Genomic DNA, 12570 nt, shown 5'->3' with positions numbered 1-12570 from the left:
GCTACGGCTGGAGGAAGAAGAAGGAGGAAAGAATGGGGAGGAGGGACGCGCGTGCTCCGCCGCTCCCCCTCCTTCCCCTACTTATAGGCCTATGGGCTGCGAAGCCGAGGGGGCAACCGTGGGATTTACTGCGCCCACGACCCCACGCCCCCACGTTTATCGCGCGAGTTACTGCACGCCGTAACTCCGCGGGAAACTCAACCGCCCACCTTGGCCGCAGCGGATCCGCTCGCGTGCCGAGGCGTGGTAGTGGCGGGCCCCGCCAGCAGGCGTGTCCCATCGCGAGCGTGGGTTGGCGGAATGGCCCGGTCGCTCGGCGCCACATGACATGCCCACAACGGGCGGCGGCCTGGAGGCTTAGCTAGCACGCCACTTGGTTCCCGCCGACGCTTTCGAAGTTTGGATAAGTCAGGCTGGACGCTGCCGACACTCGCCAGTCGGCTCGGTGGAAGTCGGACGAAGCTCCACCTCGAGCACTCGGAGAAAGAAACTGCTGAGGCTCCTCGGCTGCTCAGCCGCGGCGCCTCACCAGCTTCGGGGACTACCGTCGGAGTAATGGGCCACGGGTAGGCTAACCCGAGACCAAGAATCTTTCAAGACATCGGGGCTGGCTGCGCCCCTCAAGGCGTCAAGACGAGGTGCCTCCTTCTGATTGCCGGCTGGAGGAATAGCTGGCTGCCCGTAGATGGCCGAGTTCCAGAAGCCGGCATCAAGACAAGCCGACTCCTGGTAGGCAGCTTCCAGAGAAGCCGGCCCCTGGCAGTCGTCCCGTGGCGCCCACGAAGCCTGCGCCCTCATCAAGAAAGACAAGACAGGGAGTGGCTATAGTGTAGCCCATCCCCCCCCCCTAGTCCAAGGGTGGGTGTGGCCACAGTGCACCGTACAGGCGGAGATCTCCACCCAGCGCGGCACTGTTGCCACTCCACCCCTGACGTCACCACAAGGAGGCGGAGCCCTGCTCCCACGACGGCTTGTCAGTACGGCCCAAGGATGACGGGCCCCACCGATCAGCGAGAGCCTAGAAGACGGCTAGAGCCCCACCAGTCGGACCCGAGGGAGGTCGGCCCCCAGCAGTCGGCCCGCCCCTTCCTCGGGGCCCACTCGCCATTAACCAGACGATACACGGAGTGGCTACAGTAATCGCCCGCCAGGCGGCGGGGCTGTAGCCACGCTCCCCTGACCGAGCCGGCGTCATTGGCATCACGGCTACAGTGATCAGCAGCCGACAAGACCCGCGAGCGGCGGATCCGGCCTGTCGGCTCAGTACCAGACCAGTCGGCGGGGCCCACCAGGCGGCGGGCCCAACAGCCGGCGGAGAAGCCGGCCACCAGAGAGACTGACAGCCGGGTCCTACACTCGGCCGGATTACTATTCTACCCCTGGGGGTAGGCCTATATAAACCCCCCAGGGCACCCATGCAAAGGGTTCCAAACCTGTTAGAACTAGACCGACCCATAGAGAGAGGAGGGAGCTAGCCTTGCTTTCTTCCACGTTTAGCAAACAGCTCGAGGAGCACCATTGTACTCACTAGTGCCTTAGTGATCATGCGGAGACCCCGCAGAGCAGGACTAGGGGTGTTATCTCCTAGAAGAGCCCCGAACCTAGATAAAGTGCGTCGGCATTCGTGTCTACGCCTTATGCCGCTTCCAGGCACCGGCGACATTCTACTCGCTCCCATCATGATAAGCCATCCATTGGCATATGTCGCACTCAACCCCCGACATCTTAGCACTCATGAAGATGTTCAGTTCATCGACATCTTTTTCTTGGTGTAATGACCGAGTTTCTAGCAGAAGTGGAAACAAGTGAACAAAGGGGATTCTCAAGGAAGTGACAATCTGCGGTCAAAATAACACGAGGAAAACGCTTTTTTTATTCTCGGAGTTCAATCACTTCTCCACAAGTGGCACTCCAGAACTCGATGCATCCGAGCGCAACTGTTTCGTCCGCACCTCCTTCCAAGTCCAAAGCCTGAGTTGTAAGGCTGAGTATGGTTTCCACGTAAGGTTCTAACTCCATATAATAGTTGGATGCAATCGCTGCAAGGCAGTCGAATGCTGCATGCTTGACCTCCGCTGCTTCATCGGATTTCGCTGCATCAGAGATTGCAGTCATTATACGATTTCTGCAATCATCATCATTTGCAAAGTTAGCAAACTTATGAACATTCTGTAGAGCTTTAACCGCCGCAAGACGGACTTGAAAATTTTGCTCTTCCCGACGGTTCATCGCCCGGATAACGGCGTCCAGAACACCATCAATTGTATCCTTGTCGAACCTCAAGGTCTCCTCAAACACATACTCCAGCGCCTCTAGAGTTGCTTGCTTTAGTGGAGGAGATGCACCCTGTTGTGCCATGTTGCCCAGCAATCTGGCAATGAGGTCTTGTCATCCCCGGGAGGGTATCTCAATGTATGCCAGCCTGCCAATAATCTGTGATGATGCGTGCCTCGCCTGAGGAGCGGGGGATCCTAGTGTCATCAGCAATGACTCCTTAATCTCAGTTTTGATGCGTGGATCGAGGCTGATCCATTGTTTGGTGAGTATGCTGTCATGTTCAGAATACTTTCCTTCAACTGAATTCTGTAGGATAGTCCCAGCGAGGCATCTGCACTCGGGTGGAATTGCCTCACTCGAGAGCTCTGCTGATAAAAATAGGAGGAAGTTGGGACGATTACGCTCCTCGGGCTGCTTGAGTTTGGCTTCTGCTTCTAACCTTACGTTGCCATCCGGATCCTGAGCATCTTGAGGTCTACTTCGGTACACCACCACCACCACCACCACCACCACCACCCCCCCCCCCCCCCGCCGCTTAACGTATAAGGGCATTTTGGGCATACGGTGCTTAACGTATCCCGTGCCGTATGCGGCGTGCCCATACAGGTCGAGTCGAGCGCACGGCTCGAGCCGATACGACCGGCTCGCATCTACCCCCTCTCCGTCACGTGAAAAAAAAATTACCCACGACATGCGTTGATCACGCGGCCCATTCCAACGTCGCCCCGCCCCGCCGATCGCCGCCCCCTTTCCCCGCCGATCTAGCCGTGATCACGCTGCCAATTCCAACGTCTCCCCGTCCGGCCGATCGCCGCCTTTCCCCGCCGATCTCCGACCATTCTCCCCATCTTCACCCGGGATCTGGCCGTCACGGACGTTGTTGGAGTCACCCGCCGTACGTGATCTGGCCTCCGTGCAGGTCGTCTCGGTGACGTGGCCTACGTGGACGCCGTCGCCGCCCGCAACTCCGTGATCAACCTCTCCGGGAACGTCCTCGCCGTCCGCAGCCAGGCCAGGCCGGCCGAAGTGCACGTGCATGCCATGTAAGCCATCTAGTTTGTCAAAAAAAATTGTACCTGCCTGTAATTATCTGCAATCACTCATCCGTATGACCGCAGTATATTTAATTCGATTTAAAATTGATAGATCAATATTTATTTATAATGTTGCAGTGTTGGTTGTGAGGTCATTCAATGGATAAAGAAACTGGATTTACGGATCTGTTTTTGGAGAGTGAGTGGGATGGTAGCGATAGTGTTGATCATACGAATGGTAATGAAAGTAAAAATGATGATGATAGCAGCGATAATGAATCCTGGTCGTTGTACGATAATTAACCTGAGGAGGATTTTCAAAAGGAGGAGGAGGGTGCTTGTAGTGAAAACGTAAGTGACGTGTACATTCATTTCGTCGGATGACGAACCATATGGGTACTTACATGTGCATATGATTTTTTTTATGTGCAGGAGGATATTGACGTCCAAAACGAGGAAAATCATGGTGTTGAATCTTTCGCGGATAACATAAGCCAGGTTCGGTCCAAAATTTAAGATGTCATACAATAATAAAAACTTGTTAATGACAACTTACACTTGCTTATGTGGAATATTTTAGGCTAACTTTGATGGTTGGAGTGGTGATGATGGCTATGAGCATGAGGATGGAGCTAATATGGACATTGAGGAAGCTGAAATCCAGGAACGTGCGCTGGAGACATAGTTGAAGGTTATGGGTATGACATTTGCATCACAATGGGAGGCTTACATGTTCTATAATAACTACGCCAAAGACCGTGGATTCAGTATCAGAAAAGATAAGGTGAAACGAGGAAAAGGAGTTTCAACCATTGTTCGGTATAGGCGATACGTTTGCTCGAGGGCAGGAAAACGTCTCAGTAAATTTTTAAACCCGGAGGGCCGTACCCGCAGGCTAAGACCTGAGACTCGTTGCGAGTGTGGCGCACATTTAGTCGTGAAGTTGGACAAAGGACGTGGAGTTTGGTTCGTGGCAGCTTTTATGGATGATCACAACCTTTTGTTGGCTAGAGCAGATGAGGTGGTATTTCTGCGGTCACATCGAGTGATGGGAGATCACCAGATATCTGAGATCTTGGCGATGGAAGGAGCTGGGATCAGAAAGCATATCATCGTCGACAACTTCATTAGCAGGTATGGCTCGTATGATAAGTGTGGGTTTCTGAGACGAGACGTCTACAACCTATGTTGCCGAGAAAAAATGAAGTTGATTGCGAAGGGTGATGCTAACACGGCAATCGGAATTATGTGGAGCAGAAAGGGGAAGGATCCAGACTTTTTCTTTGAGTACATGCTCGATAAGGAGGGCCGTTTGAAGAGCATGTTCTGGTGCGATGCATAGTCGCGGCGGGACTATCAGTTGTATGGAGATGTGACTGTGTTTGACAGCACGTATAAGATGAACAGATATGGTAGCCGTTCATCCCCTTTGTTGGTGTAAATAATCACCGTTGCACCACAGTTTTTGGTTGTGCCATTGTGTCCGACGAGACCGAAGCGACGTACGTGTGGCTGCTCCAGACATTCCTGAAGGCCAATTGTCAGAAAAAGCCAAGGTCAATCATCACAGATGGAGACGCTGCAATGATATGAGCTATTCGGTTGGTTTTGGTTGATGTGTTGCACCGTCTCTGCTCATGGCACGTGGAAAAAATATGCAGAAGCACCTTAATTATAAATCGCTAAATGAGTTCAGGGCACTCTTGTACTACTCCACCTCTCCAGCCAACTTTGAGGCAAGATGGCACGCTTTTGTCCGTAAATGGAAGACTGATAAAATAGAAGAGTGGCTGCGTAGGATGTACAGGAAGAGGAGTCTGTGGGCAGCATCATATCTGTCAGATGGTTTTTTTCTGGGTATGCGCAGTAATCAGAGAGTGAAAGCCTTAACTCTTGTCTTCACCTTCACCTGGACGGCGGTATGACTATTGTGGACCTAGTTGTGCATTATGAGAATTGCATAGTTCGACTACGTGAGAACGAGGCGCATGATGACTGTGTTTCAAATCAGTCATTGCCACCATCAGTCACAGAATATAAGGACATTGAGAAGCATGCTGCCGAAAAATTCACTCATTCCAATTTTTATATTCTTCAACAAGATCTGAAGAAGATGGGAGAGCTTGAGATTTTTGAGACGCTAGTGGGAGTTGACTGCCACACCTTCATCGTGACATGGAGAAATAACCGCAAATTTCAGTTCAGCGTGAATTATCGAGCTGAAAACTCTGACCATACGATAGACTGCAGTTGTGGACGAATGCTTCGGAAAGGGTTGCCTTGCAAACACATTCTGTATGTGTTGGTTCATCTGAAAATATCTAAAATATCTAAGTGTTGCATCCTTAAGAGGATGTCGAAAGTTGCGAGAGGTGGGCTGCCTGCACAGCGGAAGAGTGACATGTTTGGCTGGGGTTGGACAGGGGAAGAGCAGCGTGCTCGCTATAGTCAACTCAGTATAACAGGAGCTGAAGCTTTTCATGTTGCTTCAAATGATCCATTCATCTTTGATGAGTTGATGCAGTGTCTGCAGAATATAATAGTGAAGAAAAAGGTCCCTGATGATGATGCTGTTGGTAGTAGAAGAAATGTGCATAAGGAGCCACGTGAGCCGGAACAACATGTTTATGTCATAGGTGATCCCATGAAAGTTTCCACGAAGGGCGCCCCTAAACAGAGCACGACAGGGCGGGCAAAGAAAGATCCAAATGTTACAAAAAAATGGAAGACCAAAATCATTTTCTGAGAGAAAACCCGGTCCTCTTTGTGGCATTTGTAAGAAAGAGGGCCATAGATGGCAAACGTGCCCTGAGAATGAAAAATAAGTTTTACATTATTTTAATTATTTTTTGTTTCTCTCTTTACAATTGTCTGATGAGTTGTTTACAATTTGTTATGTAGGAACCGGGCATAAAGATGAAGTATTCATAATCAATGGAAGGCACTGGGACAGAATTCAATTAGCATGTCGTACTATTTGTCGCTTTATTTTGGTTAATTTGTTCGATTCTAATGCGACATGGCACTTTCAGTTTATTTGTTTAAGGATAAGAGACATGGCACTTTGAGTTTATTCTTTATGCCACCTTGTTCAATGTTATGAGACATGCAATTTTTATTATTATGTGTGAAACATGATATATTTGTATGAATGTGTTACTGCTGTCATGACTTTGTCAACTGTTTAACATTTTTAAAATTTAATCTATGTGAAAAATATATTTAAAAAAATGCCCAGCCGTGGCCGGGCGCATGCACGGACAGTATGCTACAACGCCTTCTGGGCCGCCGAGCGGGAGGCCACGGCGTACAACAGGGCATTCATTAGTGTTCTGTAGTGAGCTTGTGAGAAGGCGATGACGCGGGTATATAAACCGGTCGTCGCGTCTCTCCGCGGGCGAGGTGGGACTAAACCTAGTCGGCACAACGCGCCAGCGTCCCCATCCGCAGATGAAGAGGCATTGAAGGGCCGGCCCACGCGCCCGACGCGCGTCATTAATGGGCCGACAGATCGCCATAAATCCCCCTCGAGATCGTTGCATGTCCCCGCTCGGTGGGGCGGGACGAGACGTCTGCCACCGGGCCCGCGGCTGTCGCTCGGTCGGCTGCTGGGCCACCAGACGTTCGCGTGGACCATGGCGAATCGCGCCAGCCCGCACTAGCTGTACTGCGCGGGCCCGGCTCTGCGTCGGCTGTCGGCCACCGCACGGGCTGGGCTGGAATATTCGTCGGATCCAGCGCCGCTGCTGCCACCAGAATCGCCCTGGGATATTGTGCAGGTTTTGTCCACGTCGCGCCAACTCAGGACGGCGGGGATATTTTTTAATAAATAAATGACCGCCGCAAATAGAAACAAGAACAGTACATATAACGTCGCAGCCGCAAACTGATACATTTTAGCATAGCAAAAATATTACTTGCCCACACGCATTTAAATGTTTAGTCTCGCACGAAAGCGATAAATAAAACGTGAAAAATTGTCGAAATCTGTCCCAGTGCCATGTCGCATTACAATCAATCAAAGTATCCAACAACGGCAGGGAAACCTTCTACGGGACTAAAACCCTACCGATGCTAATACCTATTCCTTCTCCATGATTTTAACAATTTTCATCTTGACCTTCTCTAATTTGTTCACCTCTGAAAAAATAATTTCCGCGACAATACGTCGCCTTGACGCATTAATCTCTTCCTGGTCGAATTCATGTGTCCAGCGATCTCCGTCCCAGTATTTTATGCACCACATCATAAAAAGTCCACAAGACACTCTGCAATAATTAAACATGTGTGATCAGCTTACGATGTAGCATGCACTTGCTTGTACTCATTTAACTTACCCATCTTTTTGTCTTGGCATTTTATACTCATTAATTGGCCACGATGAGACATCTGGAAATTTTTTTGCTTCAAGAGTTGAGTTGGCCTCCATAATATACTTAGAAATTTCAGCTCTCTCAAACAAATTAACAAAACCAGAATTTAATGTATGACCCAATATTTTTCTGAATGCTAGTGCGAAAATTATAGTGTACCAGGGTGGCAATCATATTGCGAATTCTTTGGCTAATTGCACCTTTAGAATTTGAGTCAAGAACTTGAAACTCCTCCTTGACGGTGTGCATCACTATGGTTATCCAATGATTATCATTAACGTGCATAGGAAAATACGCCTACATAGTAACCAAATGATGTTAGTGCAATTAAATAGTAATGACTAATAAAAACAAATAAATATGAAAGCAATACCTTGTCCCGTCTGAAATACTCATCCATTACTCTTGCGAGGACTTCTGTTTTCTTTGTAACATTCTCTGAGTCTAAACCATTTACTGACTTGGTCTTTCCCCTTGCCCTATTCAACATAAATTTGGGGAACCACGTTGTTGATATGTAACGATCAGAAAAATCACGGTGTTGTAGGTGTTTACAATATGCATTGATGATCTGCATACATAAACAAAAAATTTCTATCAACTTGTGAAGTACAAATGAGAGTTTTGTTAAAACCAAACTCATACTTACAGCGCCATTCAACCATTTAAACGTCAGGACATCGTGAAGCATAGCTGGCGTGCATATGTCCCCATCTGGTGGCGGCGCGTCAACCACGGTTCGGTGTGCATGCTTCTTTGACGATGCGAGAGTCTCAACAAAAACTCTGGCTGCCTCTATATGATCCGGAGTCATATTAAGAGAACTTGCTAGAATTGAATGTGGTGACGATGCAAACAGATCTAAAACAATGCAGCTACAGTCAGTTATATAAAAAAATACATAACGCGTGAATGAATTATAAAGTAGTATTTGACTTACTTTTTTAACACGTTTCTTGCGGGTAATGAGAAGGTCGTAGGGGGATTGACAATATTTCGACTTTTTTCTTTTGCGCTTACCTTCATTTTCCTGACTGCCTTCACCATTACCTATGTTGGTCTCTGCCGGGAAACTCTCAAACGTGTCTTCGGACTTTGTTGGTGACAAAGCATCCATAGACTCACCAGAAATATAAGCATTCTGCGGGGTTCGGGACATCGACGGAAAGTCTTTTGTACGTACAGTTGATGCCGAAGATGGAGAGTTTCCATTATCGTCTATAATGAAAGGATCAGTAGCTTCACCTTTACCCGGTGTCGTCGCCGGAGCACCCTTGTCATCAACGGGCACGGAGGTATCATTGATACCCGTGAAAGATGTTCCTATATTTACGTTCGTAGGTGATTCAATATCTGGCCAATATTTTGATGACTTGTACTGGCCATTCTCCATCCCAACTCCTTCACCTACATTATCAAATTCGTCATTGTTGTCCCTCTTATTGGGTTTGTACAACACACCTTCCGTGTTCAACCTTTCCATTACCATCTACGAACACAAATGAAACACGATAAGTAGTTGAACAATTAAAACACGTTCAATACAACTTGTAAATTACCTGTCACATCTTTCGGGTATATTGAGAACCTCCTTGTGAAGCAGCTTTATGTATGTCATCACACGGTCCATACTATAAGTCGTGTTTGATGAAACCGCGGACGTGCTTGGCTTTCTACTCCTGCCACCACCTTTCCGTCTAGGTTTCTTCGTTTCTTCCTCTAGGACAGTCCCTTCACGTGCTACCTTAGCACGTCTGTACTCTTCGCTAACGCAGTTTTCAATCTGTACAACAAACACTAAAATAAATTAAATAACGAATATACTTAATTACTATGTGAAACCAATAAGGACTATATACTTATTAACTTACATTGCCGGTGCCCCGCCCGTACATGTTGTCATAGTTGTCTCGCTTTTTCCCTTCCGTTTCTGGCCAGTTAATCATTAGTGGGTATTCACGAGACAAAGGATCAAATGTATCCACACCAATTGGCTCAACTTTTTCCCAGTATATATACTGCATGATAGTAAAGACAACTAGTCAGACACATAGATCACATAAAAAATATATGTACATACAACTATTACGAAATGACTTGTACCTGAAGAAGAGCCAAGTTCCCGATAGGCCACTTGAATTTTTCAAGATCTTCGACCGTTTTTTTAATAGCATCCATGCACACCCCCAACGTGAAATCGTTCCAATTGTATGACTTGATAGCGTTCACGTCCTCCACCATTTTGTAATAACGATAAGGAACAAACTTGGTGGATTGTGGTGCTAAGACTGTACCCATGAGAACCAGTACGGCCCTTCTCACAAAATCATCATCATATGACTGAGTATCAACAATATTTTTTATCAACTCATCGATGAGGATCAGGCCTGTTCTTTTGTCTAGAAACCGATTCGGAACAATTTTTTTGGCATCTAGTTGTACTGTAGCTATCATGCTACTGACATCATCACCCTCGTTACGTAGCCCGAATATGTCATAAACATCTTCATTAAGCACACTGATGCCATCAGTATTTGGCCGAATAATAAATCACTTTCTACTACTATCATACGTTGTAATCATAAATTCCAATAAATTTTTCCTCATTTTCAGTGAAGGAATTCTCAACATACTGTCCAAATTTGTGCCACGTAGCATCATTCGCTGTCTGGGTGTGAATTTTCCCACCAATTTGCACCACTTCTCAACCGAGCAGTACACATCTCCGAATTCTTGCATTCTAAATAAGATAACGGTTATCTAACTAGTTACGAGATTCAAAAAACATTACATACGGTTTAATACCATACCTTCCGGCGCCTCGACGTGCACCGGCAGCCCCCGTTGGCTAACCCCACCCGGTGTGGGTTAGTCGTGGCAGCCGCGCGCCCTCTGCCCACACCACCGCGCTGGCCGACGGCCCGTCCTAGGGTTCTGGGTGCGGGCGACTTTGCCGAGACGGCACGGTCGGGCCTGAGATCCAAGTCGCGCGCAATGCCGGAGTGTATGGCCGCCATCAGGCCGGCAGGGAAGGGAGTTGGGACGGCCAAGGCGGTGCGACCGTCAGATCGGGGTGAGGACGTGCGTGGAAGTGGCGCGGTTAGGCGGTCCTGGGGCGAGGTAATGGCGGCGTGGTTTCCATGCCATGCACGCGCGTACGGCGTCATAGACGTGGTCACGCCATAGTGGGCCCCTTGGCCGGTCCCGTAAAACTACCGCCGGCTGGCCCACGATGCATTTATTAAAAACATGGATCATGCATATTCTTCAAAAAGAGAGCCATTATCTCCGATGTTTTTTAACGACAGAAAATATTAATGCATTTTTTAATGCAACCATTCAATTTTTTGCACACGCACTCATCACCAGGGCCATCATGCGTGCAAGTTTTCATAATTTTCCGACACCGTATGAATTTCTTATGGGTTTCTCCGTGAAACGCACCAAGAACACTGACCGGGCGTGACGCAACGTGCGTTTCGTGTCCGAATTCGTTCAACTCTTGCGTGGGGCCCTAACATGGGCATGCCCACTGCCTCCCAAAATTGGGTGATGTTTCGTGCATGCCACCTCGACCACCCATGCAACCGGCACTGATCGGATATGAAGGATGTCAGCCCCGTACTGCGTTCTCTTTTCTGACTCAGCTGGGGGACCCCAAACTTTTTCCACACGCCAGCATCACCAGGGCCATCATGCGTGCAAGTTTTCATAATTTTCCGACACCGTATAAATTTCTTATGGTTTTCTCCGTGAAACGCACCGAAAACACTGACCGGGCGTGACGCAACGTGCGTTTCGTGTCTGAATTCGTTCAACTCTTGCGTGGGGCCCTAACATGGGCATGCCCACTGCTTGGGTGACATTTCATGCATGCCACCTCGTACCACCCATGCAACCGGCACTGATCGGATATGAAGGATGTCAGCCCCGTACTGCGTTCTCTTTTCTGAATCAGCCGGTGGACCCCAAACTGTTTCCACACGCCAGCATCATCAGGGCCATCATGCGTGCAAGTTTTCATAATTTTCCGACACCATATGTATTTCTTATGGTTTTCTATATTAAGTAGTTCTATATTAAGTAGTTTTTTAATATAATTACATAATAAGTTCTATATTATGTATTGTTTTTAACATAACTACTTAATAAATTCTATATCAAGTAGTGTTTCTTAAGAAGAGTATTTTCCAAATTATTATTACTTATAAATTATAACAAAAAACTCTTTACTATTATGAAAACAGCTGTAGCCATTAATGCAAAACAAATAAAAAATTAAAACATAAACTGATTATTTTTACCTATAAATTGTAATAAAAAACTCATTATTCTTACTTATAAGTTATTAAAAAAATGCATTATTATTATGAAAAAAACAATTAGCCATTAATGCAACACATTACATTACTAAACTTTGCATATATTTTAAGTATTTTTTAGTCATTAATTAACATTACATAAATATTAAAAATGTAATTACTAATCTACACAAATATCTGATTAAAATATTCATTAAAAAAACTCATTATCAATTAATTATCAAAAAACTCATTATTGTTTTACCAATTAATTATAAAAACTCATTATTTTTTCCTATAAATTCTAATAAACAACTCATTATTATTATTAATAAATATAGTTAACAATTCTATATTACGTATGGATTTTTATTAATTATAGAATTTTTTATACGATAACGAAAGGCATAAATAATTAAAAAACTTAATACTATTTTTTTTAAACAAAGCCTTGACTGTGCGCGACGGCCCAGTGACCGTGCGCGACGGCCCAGTGACTGTGCGCGATGGCGCGCGTGGACCGGGTCATTGACTGTGCGCGCGGTGCGGGGGCAGGGTCAGCGGGGGTGAGGACTAAAGTTTAGT

General features: G+C 46.8%; 1 pseudogene; it reads right to left on the bottom strand.

Moving 5' to 3' along the window:
* Positions 1-2829, bottom strand: part of LOC109762761 (importin subunit beta-1-like) — an 89613-nt pseudogene extending 86784 nt beyond the window's left edge.
* Positions 2830-12570: the final 9741 nt, after the last annotated feature.

Source organism: Aegilops tauschii, chromosome 5 (genome assembly GCF_002575655.3).
Source record: "Aegilops tauschii subsp. strangulata cultivar AL8/78 chromosome 5, Aet v6.0, whole genome shotgun sequence".
Lineage (NCBI taxonomy): Eukaryota > Viridiplantae > Streptophyta > Magnoliopsida > Poales > Poaceae > Aegilops > Aegilops tauschii.
Note: the sequence above shows the minus strand (reverse complement) of the source record. Positions and strands in the feature narration are given on the sequence as shown.